This window comes from Dasypus novemcinctus, chromosome 17 (assembly GCF_030445035.2).
Source record: "Dasypus novemcinctus isolate mDasNov1 chromosome 17, mDasNov1.1.hap2, whole genome shotgun sequence".
In the NCBI taxonomy this organism is placed as follows: domain Eukaryota; kingdom Metazoa; phylum Chordata; class Mammalia; order Cingulata; family Dasypodidae; genus Dasypus; species Dasypus novemcinctus.
The window spans coordinates 53,627,843-53,642,696 of record NC_080689.1 but is presented as its reverse complement, the minus strand read 5'-3'; positions in this window follow the sequence as shown (position 1 = coordinate 53,642,696).

Genomic DNA, 14,854 nt, shown 5'->3' with positions numbered 1-14,854 from the left:
CTCCACCCCTCTTTCAGAAGATGTCCTGCACACCAAATTTACTGAGAAGGTCAAGCACGGCTTCAGCTCTCCTCCCCACCATCTCAGTTTCATTTGGATCATCATCTATCCTTTGCTTTTTCCTTCATTGTTCCTCCCTGTTTCCATCCTATCTTTATTCTCCAAACTAACCTTCCCTGGGTTCTCGACATTACTGTGAACTCTCCACCCCGTGCATCCCTTTCATGCATCTTCATGTTCTTGTTCTTTTCTAGCTCCTTGAAAACATACCCTACTGTTCTGATGCAAAAACCTGTCCCAAGGCTATCCTTCCCCATCAAATTGCTAACCTTTCTCCTTCCCCTTTACATACATTTCTGCACTTCCTTATCTGTTTTATACTTCTTGACCCCTTGTGATCTGGTACCACTGCATTCTTTATTAAAACTGCCCCATCAAGGTTCATCAATGAACTGCTTAAATACCAGATCTAAACACCCCATCCTGCTGGTGTCTGTAACCCTCAGCACCCCTGACTGAGGGCCATGCTTAAAGGGGATGGGGCAGTGGAGATTAAGGAGCGATGAGGCAGGTTAGTATAGTGAAAGAGGGAAGGCGGCTGAGGCTGGCAGTCAACAGGACCAGCAGACAACACAGCTGTGAGACCCTGCCTGGAAAGTGCCTGAGAGGAAGCCTGCCGAAAGACACTGCAAGATCCTGGCCAAGAGAATCTCGTTTGGAATAAGAGGGAAAACCCCAGATACCCTCAAAAGGCCTCACCATTGGCCCTGGGAAATGACAGGTGGGGCAACCAATCATAAGAGCAAACAGACTTTAAAAAGCCCTGACCTAGGGTCCCACCCACGCAACTCACCCTGCAGTACACCTGCGGTCCATGCCTTGGCATGAGCTGTGCACTTTTCTCGTTTTCTTGTTTCTTAATAAACTGTTTATTCCCTTGCCTACCCTATGGCATGTCCTTAAATTCTTTTATGCAACATAAGCCAAGAACCTAGAAGTTCAGAGTCTAGAGCCCTGTGGTAACAGTGAAAAGGAGGTAAATGAGCTGGCAGAAGGAAAGTAATGTTTTTGTAAACAGCCATTGAAGAAGTAAGACTGAGTCAAACACACCAGGGCCTTGGGCTTTGTCCCTTTCGGTGGTGGGTGAAGGCAGCAGAATTGCTTCCCAGATCCCCCTGGCAGGGTCATTTCACCATGTCTGTATGTCGTGGTGGGCTGGGGTGCAGCACTGCCTGGTAGAGGAACAGCCTGGTAGCTTTTGTTTTGGGGAGAGGAGTTGGACAGACTGATAGTGAGCAAAAGCAGATTCTTTCTCCAGATGCGTCTTTATTTTATTTTATTTTTAAAGATTGATTTTACTTATTCTCTCCCCTTCCCCCTGTTGTCTGCTTTCTGTGTCCATTCACTGTGTGTTCTTCTACATCTGCTTGCATTATCTGGCGGCACTGGGAAACTGTGTCTCTTTTTTGTGGCATCATCTTGCTGCATCAGCTCTCCGTGTGTGCAGTGCCACTCCTGAGTGGCCTGCGCTTTTTTCATGTGGAGTGGCTCTCCTTACAGGGTGCACTCCTTGCACATGAGGCACCCCTACACGGGGCACCCCTGCATGGCATGGCACTCCTTGTGCACAGCAGCACTGTGCATGGGCCAGCTCACCACACGGGTCAGGAGGCCCTGGGGATAGAACCCTGGACCCTGCATATGGTAGATGGATGGGCTATCAGTTGAGCCACATCCACTTCCCTCCAGATGCATCTTTAAAGCCAATTCTTGAGACACTGAGGTTTTCAAGAGAGAAAGTTTTATTTGGTTGTGCAAGCAAAGGAGGTCAGTTGCCATAGACAGCCCAAAAACTGCCTCCCTGATCTGCAGAAATTCTAATATTTTATAACATCAGGATGCTAATGAACAATTGGGGTGAACCTGGACACAGGATCCTTTATTAATAAACATTAAGGGGTTGAATAAGCTAGCAGTGGACCCCAAACCAGGGGGAGTTACAAAGTTACAATCATTTTCAAAGATCAAGGTTCAGAGATGAGAAAGTACAGAATAGAGTTCAGTCATAAGGTTTTGCATATGAATGTTAAATGTGGAGAGGTTACCAGCTCAATCATAAGCATGCACAAGGGTGAACTCAATCTAGACTTATCATCACATGAGAAAGCAAACACAGTGAGCAGGCTAGAGAGGTGGGACCACTCCAGCCAGCTTCAGTAATTTCAGGTATTAACTGTTTCCTATTTTATAATATAAAGTCATCTATATAATGATTTAGTAATTGTAATTATTTGTTGAATCTTAACCCTCAGTTACAAGACACCACAGACCCCATGGGAAGATTTCCCCTCACTTTATTGACTTAGACAGGTTGATAATGCTCACCCAGTTTGGCTACTAAAGAAGGCAAGTTACTCCTGACCTAAAATGAGGACCAGGGGCAGAAGTTAACTCGGGGCACTCCCTCTTTCCTCTGAGTCCTCCTGTGGTGTCCACACCAGCACAGGTTTCCTCCCTCTCTGACCTTTTTCTCTCACTGGCTTAGCTGTTGCATGCCCTGTAAAAGTCGCAACACCATGAGGCCTTCTGAAAGCCTGAACCTGGTACCCCATATGTGGGAAGTTGGCACTGATCTACTGAGTTATATTGCCTCCCCTGTGTTGGTTTGTTCATTTGTTTTTCCTTTTTTTTTCCTTTTTAGGGGGTACCGGGAACTGAACCCGGGACCTCCCATGTGGAAAGCAGGCACTCAACTACTTGAGCCACATCCACTCCCCTCAGTGTGAATCATTTTGAAGGGTACACATAACTGCAGAGGCTGCCCCACCCTCACTCACAAATCCAAAAGACTAAGAGTGGTGATGGTGGCTGCAATCGTTAATATCAGAAATGGCATCATCAGTTCCTGTAGAAACAGCAGTGCCCATTTCAGGTCCCCAGATATTGCAACTTTTTTTCAATGTTCAGCTTACCTCCCTGACCTTTAATTTAAGGACCAGTCTCCTAATTCCATATCAGAGGGCCTATTCCATTAAGAGACATTAATATGTAAATTAACTCAAAATGTAAAAGGAATGATGGCATAGAATGTTACTATTTGGCTACTACCACAGTAAGAATTGCATCAGGCAAGAATCACTAGTGAAAGCTGAAATTAGTGGTGAGAAACAGGATATTTACCCAATCTCAAAGTATCTGCCTGTTTCAGTTTGCCAAGGGCTGCCAAAACAATATACCGGAAATAAGTTAACTTTTGCAGTGGGGATTTATTAGCTTATAAACTTACAGTTCGGAGTCCCTGAAAGTGTCCAAATCAAGGCATTATCAGAGATGCTTTCTCTCTGCGCTGCAGCTCTCCCATATGATGCTTATTAAAGAGGGAAAAACAATAACTTTACAGTGGCAAAATCTGGCAGACACCACTTTAACCATAAAAGGGAACATCACCTTCATGGGGCAAATAGGCTTCCTGTGCTTCCTGACAGGCACCGAGAAGGCCACGTCCACTTAGGCTATACTCCTGTCCAATATGCATGATACGAATCTAATCATTAGGAAACACCAGACAAAACCAAACTAAGGGACATTCTACAAAACCAGCCTGTACTCTTCAAAAACGTCAAGGTCATAAAAGACAAATAGAGAAACTGTTTCAGATTAAAGGGAGTTAAAGAGAAATAACAACCTAACACAACATACGATACTGAATTGGGTCCTGGACCAGAAAAAGTGCATTGGTGGGGCAATTGGCAAAGTATCAATAAGGTTTATAGATTAGATAATACTATTATACAATGCTAATTTCTTGATTATGGCAATTGCTCTATGGTTGTGTAAAAGAATGTTCTCGTTTTCAGAAAATATACCCTGAAATATTTAGAGGTAAAGGGGCATCGTGATGGTAATTTATTCTCAAATATTTCAGAAAAAATTTGTGTGTGCATAGAGAGAATAATAAAGGCAAGTGTGGGGAAGTATTAACATTTGGGGATTTGGAAAGAGTATATGGGAATTCTGTTTTTGCATCTTATCTGTCAGTGTGAAAGTATTTCATAATATAAAGTTTAATTTATATTAATGAGTTTTACTGAAAACTTAACGGATATGTACATATCAAGAATTTACTGGGGGGAAGCGGACTTGGCGCAGTGGTTAGGGCATCCGTCTACCACATGGGAGGTCTGCGGTTCAAACCCCGGGCCTCCTTGACCCGTGTGGAGCTGGCCCATGCACAGTGCTGATGCGTGTAAGGAGTGCCGTGCCACGCAGGGGTGTCCCCCGCGTAGGGGAGCCCCACGCACAAGGATTGCACCCTGTAAGGAGAGAGCCGCCCAGCGTGAAAGAAAGTGCAGCCTGCCCAGGAATGACACCGCACACACGGAGAGCTGACACAACAAGATGACGCAGCAAAAAGATACACAGATTCCCATGCCGCTGACAGCAACAGAAGCGGACAAAGAAGATGCAGCAAATAGACACAGAGAACAGACAACCGAGGCGGGGGGGGGGGGGGGGGGCGCGCAGGGGGGAGAAATAAATAAATAAATCTAAAAAAAAAAAGAATTTACAGGAAAGTGGACTTGGCCCAGTAGATAGGCATCTGTCTACTACATAGCAGGTCTGCGGTTCAAACCCCGGGCCTCCTTGACCCATGTGGAGCTGGCCCATCCACAGTGCTGATGCGTGCAGGGAGTGCCGTGCCACGCAGGGGTGTCCCCTGCGTAGGAGAGCCCCATGCGCAAGGAGTGCGCCCCATAAGGAGAGCCGCCCAGCGCGAAAGAAAGTGCAGCCTGTCCAGGAATGACGCCACACACATAGAGAGCTGATGCAGCAAGACGAAACAAAAAGAAACACAGATTCCTGTGCTGCTGACAACAGAAGCAGACAAAAAGAACACCCAGCAAATGGACACTAAATCTTAAAAAAAAAAAAAAGAATTTACTAAGTACTCTTAAAGCACCTTACATGCAAAATCTCATTTAATCTTCACATTACCCTGTAAGATGGGTACTATTATAATTTCCAGATGAGGAAACTATGGTTTAGAGAAGTTAAAAACTTGGTCATAGTCATACCACTAGCAAAGGTAGAGCCATAATTTAAACAGAATCTAATTTCAGAATTCATGCACTTTCTGTGTCATGTATATAGTTTCAAAAGATTGCTAAGATAGATCAACTACCTGGCTTGGTAGTTCAGCTCTCTTAAAAACTTCCCGATGACATCATAGAAATATAGCAATGTGGTTGTGATTGAGACTAGATCCACAGTTTTAAAAAAGGGGTAGTTTAAAGACTACTAATTCTTACCTCTGTCTGGTCTCTTTCTCTTCCCTGGACACCTGGGAAGACGACACTTCCCAGTGACCTTGCAGTTAGGCAAGGCCCAGTGACTAGTTCTGGCCAATTCAATGTGAGTAGAAGTTATGTGTATCATTTTCAAGCTGAAGCATTTAGGGACCAATGCACCCCCTCCATGCTCTCTTTTCCCTTTCTTGGGTGACTATGAAGCTCACAGGTTGAAATGGCAGAGCCACGGGATGGAAATAACCTGTAGCCTTGAGTCCACCTGCAAGAAGAACAGATGCCCGGATGAATCACCCCACCCTTGGCTTTTGTGTGAATGAGAAATAAACATTTTGTTAAATTAAGCCACTGAGCTGCCAGGGCTCACTTATTTCCGTAGCTTAGCCTAGCGTGTGCTAAACTATAAGGGCGTAAATGCCTACTAGGGCTTGGCAGGCAACTGATTTGAGTGAAGCAGCTAGAAGTGAGTCTAAGAGCAGATATGGAGGGTGGGGGAAGTATGACGAATTGGAGGTGCATGTCCCATCGTAGGAGAAGAGCTGCAACTGAGACCTGGCTCATTATTGTTCTGAAATTGGGGTCAGCATTGCTAGATTTTACCTGATTTTTTTTTTTTAAGATTTATTTTTTTATTTATTTCTCTCCCCTTCCTCACCATCCCCCTGTTGTCTGCTCTGTGTGTCCATTCGCTGTGTCTTCTTCTGTGTTTGCTTGCATTCTTGTCAGTGGCACCAGGAATCTGTGTCTCTTTTTGTTGCATCGTCTTGATGTACCAGCTCTCTGTGTGGGTGGCGCCATTCCTGAGCAGGCTGTGCTATTTTCGCGCAGGGCGGCTCTCCTTGCTGGGCACATTCCTTGTGTGTGGGGCTCCCCTACGTGGGACACCCCTGCATGGCACAGCACTCCTTGCACGCATCAGCACTGCAAGTGGGCCAGCTCACCACATGGGTCAGGAGGCCCTGGGTTTGAAGTCTGGACCTTCTATATGGTAGGTGGATGCTCTATCAGTTGAGCCAAATCTGCTACCATTACCTGATTTTATTTTTCAAGAAAAGATGGAAATCTGAATTTTGAAGTGAATCTCCCAATTTTTAAATGTTAGCAGCTAATACACACTAAAACCAAACCAAGCCAAACCAGTTTATATCCTTGCTGCTTCCCAAACGTTATAGATATGTTTCTGCTTTTGCTGTTCTTCTGCCTAGAGGTTCCTCCCTGGATATCTGCAAGGATTGCTCCTTCTCCTTTTTAGGACTTTGCCCAAAGGGCCCTTTCCTGACTACCCTCTTTATAATTGCACACCACCACTCTCTATCTTGTACTCTCTCCTTCTCTTTTTCCTCTGTCATCTTCTAAAAGAATAGATTTTAAAAACTTATTTAGGGAAGTAGATACGGCTCAACTGACAGAGCATCTGCCTACCATATGGGAGGTCCAGGGTTCAAACTCAGGACCTCTTGACCCGGGTGGTGAGCTGGCCCATGCACAGTGCTGATGTGTGCAAGGAGTGCCATGCCATGCAGAGTGTCCCCCGCGTAGGGGAGCCCCATGTGCAAGAAGTGTGCCCCGCATTGAGCTGCCCCACATGAATAAAGCACAGCCCCCCCAGGAGTGGTGCCACACACAGAGAGAGCTGATGCAGCAAGATGACACAACAAAAAGAGACACAGATTCCCAGTACTGCTGAGAATGCAAGCGGACACAGAAGAACACACAGCGAACGGACAGAGAGCAGACAATGGGGAGGAGGGAAGGAGGGGAGAATAAATAATAAAATAAATCTTAAAAAAAAAACTTATTTATTGGAGCAGATGTGGTTCAAGCGGTTGAGTGCCTACTTCCCATATGGGAGGTCCCGGGTTCAATCCCCAGCCCCAGTATCTCAAAACAAAACAAAACTTATTTATTAATTTTCCCATTTCCTGTCACTAAAATCTGTTCACTGTTGTATGTCAAGTGCCTAGAATAGTGCCTGGCACACAGTAGGTACTCAACAAATATTTGTTATGTAACTGAATTTTAGAAAACATCCCACTATGGGGGCCACACAAAACACAGGTGGAAATTTGGTACAGTTCATGGGCCATCATTTACAACTTCTGGTTTAGACCCTTGTTGAGTAGTTTTTGCCATTTAGAATTGCAAGTGGTTTTCTGCCTCTCACAGAGGAGAGGTTTGATTTATTTTGTTCTGGGAAATGGAGCAGGATGGGCTTTTAAAAAGTCTTGTAAACTCCGGGGAGCCTTGTGCCTGTCAATGTCTTCACAGAATACCATGGCAGCCTTCTGCTTTTATTCTTGTTTTTTGCTATAAATCCTGGATATGTTCGCATCCAAATTTCTCTTCCAGTTCTGGCTTATGGACCACCTCTGGTCTTTACATTTACATGCGTGAATTATTTCCTTTTGCTCATTAAGCTGGTTTGAATTGAGTTGCTGCCACTCTGAAAAACACCGCAGCTGAGCAAGCTGCTTCACCTTTCTGAGTCTCTTTCCTGATTTACAAAAAGGAGGTAGAGGGATTAGATGAATGCTAAAGCCTTTTCCAGAATTTTACCATGTCAGTATTCTAACACATTTATGGTCCCCAGTCTATGGGGCTCAGACATTTTTTTTTTATTTATAATTTTTATTTTATTTTTTTTCAGTTAATGTCTTTTTTTAATTCATTTTTTAAAAAAATATTACATTAAAAAAATATGAGGTCCCCATTCACCCCCACCGCCCCCACCCCACCACTCCCCCCACAGCAACACTCTCCTCCATCATCATGACACATCCATTGCATCTGGTGAGTACATCTCTGGGCATCGCTGCACCCCGTAGTCAATGGTCCACACCATAGCCCACACTCTCCCACGTTCCATCCAGTGGGCCATGGGAGGACATACAATGTCTGGTAACTGTCCCTGCAGCACCACCCAGGACAACTCCAAGTCCTGAAAATGCCTCCACATCTCAGGCATTTTTGACTATGGAGGAACTTTGTGCCTGGGAGCCACATGGCCCTCTCTGCCCTTAGCATCACCAATCCCTCTGCCTTAGGATATCTACCACCCCACCTCCCCTATGAGGTGTTCACAGGTTCACAACCTGCTCTGTTGGCCAAGATACTTGCATGTCGCAACTAGTATCACCAAAAATGTCCTCCAAAAGGATCCTTGTTGCCATGTTTTTTCCTTTCTGAACGCAATTTCCCTTTGCCTCCCATTAGTCCTCCCCTACTCTACTCCATGCCCTGCTAACGTCATATTTACTTGCTGTACTAGGTTGAACAGTGTCTCCACAAAACTGGCGCCCAACCCAGAACCTGTGGCTGTGACCTTCTCTGGAAATAGAGTATTTGCAGGTGTAATTAGTTAAGCTGAGGTGACACTGCACAAGGAAGGGCACTAATCCAATATGGCTGGTGTCCTTAAACGAAGAGAGAAGTTTGGCACAGGCAGAGAGGGAAGTCAGCCATGGGAAGATGAAGACAGAGATTAGACAAAGAAGGCTCCTCCCCTAGAGGCTCGGAGGACTGTGGTCCTGCCAACACCTTGATTTCACACTTCTAGCTTCCAGAACGTTGAGAGAATACATTTTTGTTGTTTTAAGCCACCCAGTTTTTAGCACTTTGTTAGGGCAACCCTTGGAAACTAATCCATTCGCTAATCTGCAGCATTAAGACCTTCTTAGATCTTTCATTCCAGGATCACACTGCCTATGCAGATTGTTCTTCCCTTCTCTCCTCCTTCCATTTTTCTCTGGGATGGGTAAAGGTCTCACTTGATCAACCCAGAAAATGTATATTACTTTATTTTCTTTAAATCACAAGAGAATCTTACTCTGAGTCCCCATCTGGCAGGGCTGGAGGGAACTTCAACTTCAGTCATCATCAGGGATTCCTCCCCTCACCCCAGAGTCAGTCAAGGACATGGGGATCTTATCCAGAGCAAAACATCTGGAGGGGTCCCTCTAGTTTCGGGGCATGCTGGTTTTCTGTGGATATGCTCATTTTCCTAGCCCAGGGCCACATTTGCACAAAAAATCGTTAACAACAACTAATAGTTATGCACTATTTCCTAAAGTGCAGGTACTCTACTATGTGCTTTATTTATTTATTTATTTTTTTTAAAAAAAGATTTATTTTATTTATTTAATATCCCCCCCTCCCCTGGTTGTCTTTTCTTGGTGTCTATTTGCTGCGTCTTGTTTCTTTGTCCGCTTCTGTTGTCGTCAGCGGCACGGGAAGTGTGTGCGGCGCCATTCCTGGGCAGGCTGCTCTTTCTTTTCACGCTGGGCGGCTTTCCTCACGGGCGCACTCCTTGCGCGTGGGGCTCCCCCACGCGGGGGACACCCTTGCGTGGCACGGCACTCCTTGCGCGCATCAGCACTGCGCATGGCCAGCTCCACACGGGTCAAGGAGGCCCGGGGTTTGAACCGCGGACCTCCCATATGGTAGACGGACGCCCTAACCACTGGGCCAAAGTCCGTTTCCCTCTACTATGGGCTTTATATAAATAGTTTCATATAAGGCATCTACTCTTTGACCTGGAACATTCTTTTCTTGGAAAACTCATGTTTCTCCCTCATTTCCTTCAAGTCTCTGCTCAAATATTGCCTTCTCAATGAAGCCTACCCTTGCCCCCACAACTCCTGTCCCTTGTCCTGGCTCTACTTTTGTTTATATAGCACTTATCTCCTTCTAATCTACTGAACTATGCTGTACGATTTACTTACTTACAGTGTTTTCTGTCTACCTGTCCATGACAGCTCCATTAAGGCAGGGTTTTCATTTTGTTTGCTTATGTCTCACGAGCCCTTACAATAGTACCTGACATGCAGTTCAATAAACACTTGTGGGATAAAAAAAATGATCCCCATTTTACAGATGGGGAAACTGAGGCATGTCTAGCCTTCCTAGGTACACCATGCAGCTCTTCCTCCCAGAGGCCCTGTCGTCTCCCTAGGGCACTGAGTCCCAATCCTCACTGAACTCAGGAATCTTCCTTCTCCCTGATACTTCAGTTCAAACCCCACCCCCCAAACTTCTAGAAAAAAGTAGTTTTCTACATAGCATATGTCTCTGAGGCTAAGGAATATAAGGATTGGCCGCTTCCCTGGAACGAATAGGTGGGAAATCCAGAAAACAAAACAGAATAGACTCTCAGGGGGTTGTGTGTTGTGTGCATCTGAGTGTGTTTGCATGTGTATATGTGTGTGTATGTTTGTGAGTGTGTGACACGGGCACTCCTTTTGTACCCCAAACTCCCGTCACCAGCTGCAAGACCCTTTCCTTCCCTCCTTTCAATTCCAGTCCCCAAATCCAGCGGTGCTAACCAATGCCTGCTGTGTCACGCTGGCTGGAACAGGCCTCCCCAAGTCCACCTGCCAAGAGGGCTGGAAGGAGGGGAGCTCCCGTCTGCAGGTGTGAAAGGGACCGTCCTCCCATTCCTGGAGTATTTTTCCCCAGTGCTTCCTCAGTACATTCAGCTGCAGCATTTGATTAAAACCTCTTGCAAAAATGATTCCCCCACATCTGGTGAGGAAGTGCAGCTTTTCCTTTGTGTGGAGCACCCCCCCCCCACTCTCCTACCCTCACCCCCATCCCCATCCACTGTCAGGTAAGCCATAGAATACCGAGTGTGGGGATCATTTTGAAACAAAGAAGCATTGGACCTGCTGCAAAGGTCGTAATAAGTGGAGAGGTACAGAAAGACCTTCTGTGGTGGAGTCAGTGCCTCACCAGTAGCGGGACTCTGTGAGCCAATCATTTTTCTGCTCTCTGAGAGAAAGAGATATCTTCAGATCCCTCTGACGATGCTCACAAAATATTAACATTAATAAAGACGCTATCCTTTTCTCTTTCCTCAACCTCCCTTCTAGAAAATCAACACTTGTAAATCTTGTGGGCAGGGGGAGGCAGAGCATTCTTTTAATTCTATCCTGATAAAAAGACCCCAGTACTTACCGGAAGGGACCAGGCTGAGGATTCCTGCCTTTCTAGTGACTTCCTATCTTCCCATGATTGACGAATATTTTTAGATGCTGGGGATTGAGTAAAAAAAAGCGAACCCTGGGGTCATCCTTTCACAGCCAGGCCTTCACGTTCCATCTCTGAGTAAGTGGCTGACAGGACTGGTGTGATCAAGGAGGAGAGCGCTGGATGATGTCACATCATGCCTGAGGAGAGAAAGATAAAGCGGGGGAGGGGGGCTTCCCAGGGAGACTGTGCTGTGGACACAAAGTTCCTCTGTAATCCAGAGACCCTGCCCGGCTGACAAAACCAGAGCTGGGAGGTGTGGGGGGCCCCAGGAGCATCACTTTCACTGGCCCCTCTTTTCCTCTCAACAGGACCACCTTGGCAGACCAGCGATGCACAGCCTTCGTTTTTTCATTTGTAGAGGGAAGGGGTGTGCAATGGGCACCCTCTGGAATGCCATGCTGTGGAGGCTGATAGGGGCAGACCAGGCCGCGTCTCAGGACGCCACGCCATCAGGGAGGACCTGGAGAGTGGCCGCCGCCTCCCTAAACCAGTGGTTCCCAACTTTGGGTGCATCAGAAGCCCCTGGAGGGCTTGCTAAAACAGCAGAGCTCGCGAAACGGACTTTGGCCCAGTGGTTAGGGCGTCCATCTACCACATGGGAGGTCCGCGGTTCAAGCCCCGGGCCTCCTTGACCGGTGAGGAGCTGGCCCATGCGCAGTGCTGATGCGCGCAAGGAGTGCCGTGCTACACAGGGGTGTCCCCCGCGTAGGGGAGCCCCACCCGCAAGGAGTGCACCCGTAAGGAGAGCCGCCCAGCGCGAAGGAGGGAGCAGCCTGCCCCAGGAATGGCGCCGCCCACACTTCCCAGTGCCGCTGACGACAACAGAAGCGGACAAAGAAACAAGACGCAGCAAAAAGACACAGAAAACAGACAACCGGGGGAGGGGAGGGGAATTAAATAAATAAAAATAAATCTTAAAAAAAAAAATAAAAATAAAAATAAAACAGCAGAGCTGTTGGTTCAGGAGGTCTGGGGTGGGGCCTGAGAATCTGCACTCCTAACAAACTCCAGCTGCTCCCGCTGCTGCCGGCCTGGGGACCACGTGTGGAGCACCCCTGCTCTCGTCTCCTCTCCCAGCCGAGGGAAGCCCCCTGAGAGGGCGACCCCGGGCAGAGCCGCGCCAGCCCGGGCGGCAGCCTCGGGACGAGCACCTTTCCCTCTCCCCTGTAGGGGTCAGCCTGGTCCTGCCTCAGCCCTCTGGGAGGCGCAGGATCGCCGCCGAGCGAGTTCCCGACAGAACACTCATTTCCTGGAAAGCCTAGGCGAGACGCTAAAGCCACCTGCGGGCTGAGTCCGGGGCCCCGGGCCAGGGGCTCCTTTAGTGTGGGTGTTCCCAAGCTGCGCCGGGGCTTTACCGCCCCAGAGAAGGCGCCTCTGCCGAGGCTTGGCTCCCACCGCGGGCAGCGGGTCTTACGCGCTTTTTTGTTCCCGGCACTAGCGACACGCCTGGCTCAAGCACTGGGGACCGGTCAATTTTCCACATCGGAGCAAATTAAGACCCTGCGTAGTTGTTCAAGAGCCAGGGAAAGAAAAAGGGCTGAACGTGATGTAGTGAGTTTTAAGCACGGTCAATCTAACCGACATCCTAACCACTGTGTCTGAAAGCAGGGATATCTTCAGAGGCTGGGTATTCCTATTTTTCTCCTCTATTAAATTATACGTGAGTTCATAAAAGAGGAAAGCACGCAGAGAGGCAGAGGGCTGGAGAAGCAAAACCAAGCCAGCAGGGGGAGCCTCCAGCTTTGCACCACAGACAGCCCCAAGGCAGGAAGGCTGTTACACCTTAAGATGCGTCACTCTTCTTTAAAAAGAGGTGAGATATAGAATACATACTAACTTAGAAAAATTAAAGTAAAAGTAAATTGGGGTATCAAATAATTAAAAAATGAAAAAGCTTTGTTTTTGATATTTGCCTTCCATCACTGCAATGTGTTGCCCTATATGCACATTGGCAAGGCAACTTCTTCCATCTCTTCCTCAGTGTCTACATCCTTTTTTTTTTTTCTTTTCTTTTTTCTAATTATTAGGCTTGTCTTCCCAAAAGTTTTAGATCACAGTAATTCTCATATACAATATACAGTACTCCCATATATCAAACATAAGACACTTTGTCCCTTCTCCAGCAATAATCTTTTTACATGTTTATACTGTATTTACTGCAACTGATATACAGATATTGAGACAATAGCTTTCCTTTTTAAATTATTTATCTATTTATTTATTTATTTCTCTCCCCTTCCCCCACACCCCAGTTATCTGCTCTCTGTGTCCATTCGCTATGTGTTCTTCTGTGACCGCTTCTGTCCTTATCAGCGGCACCAAGAATCTGTGTCTCTTTTTTTTGCATCACCTTGTTGTGTCAGCTCTCCGTGTGTGCAGTACCATTCCTGGGCAGGTTGCACTTTCTTTCGCGCTGGGCGGCTCTCCTTATGGGGCGCACTCCTTGCGCGTGGGACTCCCCTACGTGGGGGACACCCTGAGTGGCAGGGCACTCCTTGTGTGCATCAGCACTGCGCATGGGCCAGCTCCACACAGGTCAAGGAGGCCCGGGGTTTGAACTGCGGACCTCCCATGTGGTAGACGGACGTGCCATCCACTGGGCCAAGTCCGCTGCCATGGCACTTTTCATTAAAGCAGTTCCTCAAGGGTTCCATCACCCCTTCTCCAAAACCTTCACCCATCCTTATCCTGTATTGTCCATTTGTTTTAGCAGTGTCACCATTCACTAAGTCACCTAAACACGCCCCTTTCTAATTATTTATCACTCTTTCTCAACCACTTATATTCAGTCAGCCATAAAATCCTGCTCATTCTATCTCTTAAATAATTTCTATTCCTTTCCCCTACACAGTTACTCATAAGGATTCATCTGGATTGTGGCATTGGCTTCCCTGCTACTGGCCTCTGCCTTGGCTAATCCCATTCTCAACATTGATTCCAGATGATACAAAAAATCACATTTAATCATGGAATTCTCCTCCCTAAAAATCACTGAAAGCTCCCCCATTGCTCATAGAATATAAAAGCACTGTTGCTTTTAAGCATGAGGCAGGGTATTAATGGACAAATGAGTGAATGACTAGAAACAAACAGATGGGGAAGAGGAATTGAGGGTTAAGAGAGTTTCTTTAATTCCTGTCGTGTAGGAGAGACTGCCCATCGTGACTCCTGTAAGCCCCGCTGTGCCCTGGAGAGGTTTTCTGGTTAGCTGGGGTGAGCGTGCTGCTTCCAGAGCTGAAGAATTGCAGTCAGCACAGGGGAATAAAAATTGTATTTTAAATCTTTTATTTCAATTTTTACTTTGAAAAATTCATGCTGCCCAGCCAGTCATACTTCTCGTTTCTCCCCCCACTCTCCCTGTAGATTCCAAAACCACTTTGGGCTGCTTCTCTAAGATTTACCTAATGTGAAGTGAAGTATCCAAATGGTCAGCTCCAAGTGGCACGGCAGACTCTCTCTCAGTGGTCCTTTCTGTAGTCAGGTGGGCGGATACCGCCAATGTATTTTCCCTCCCAGCCCTA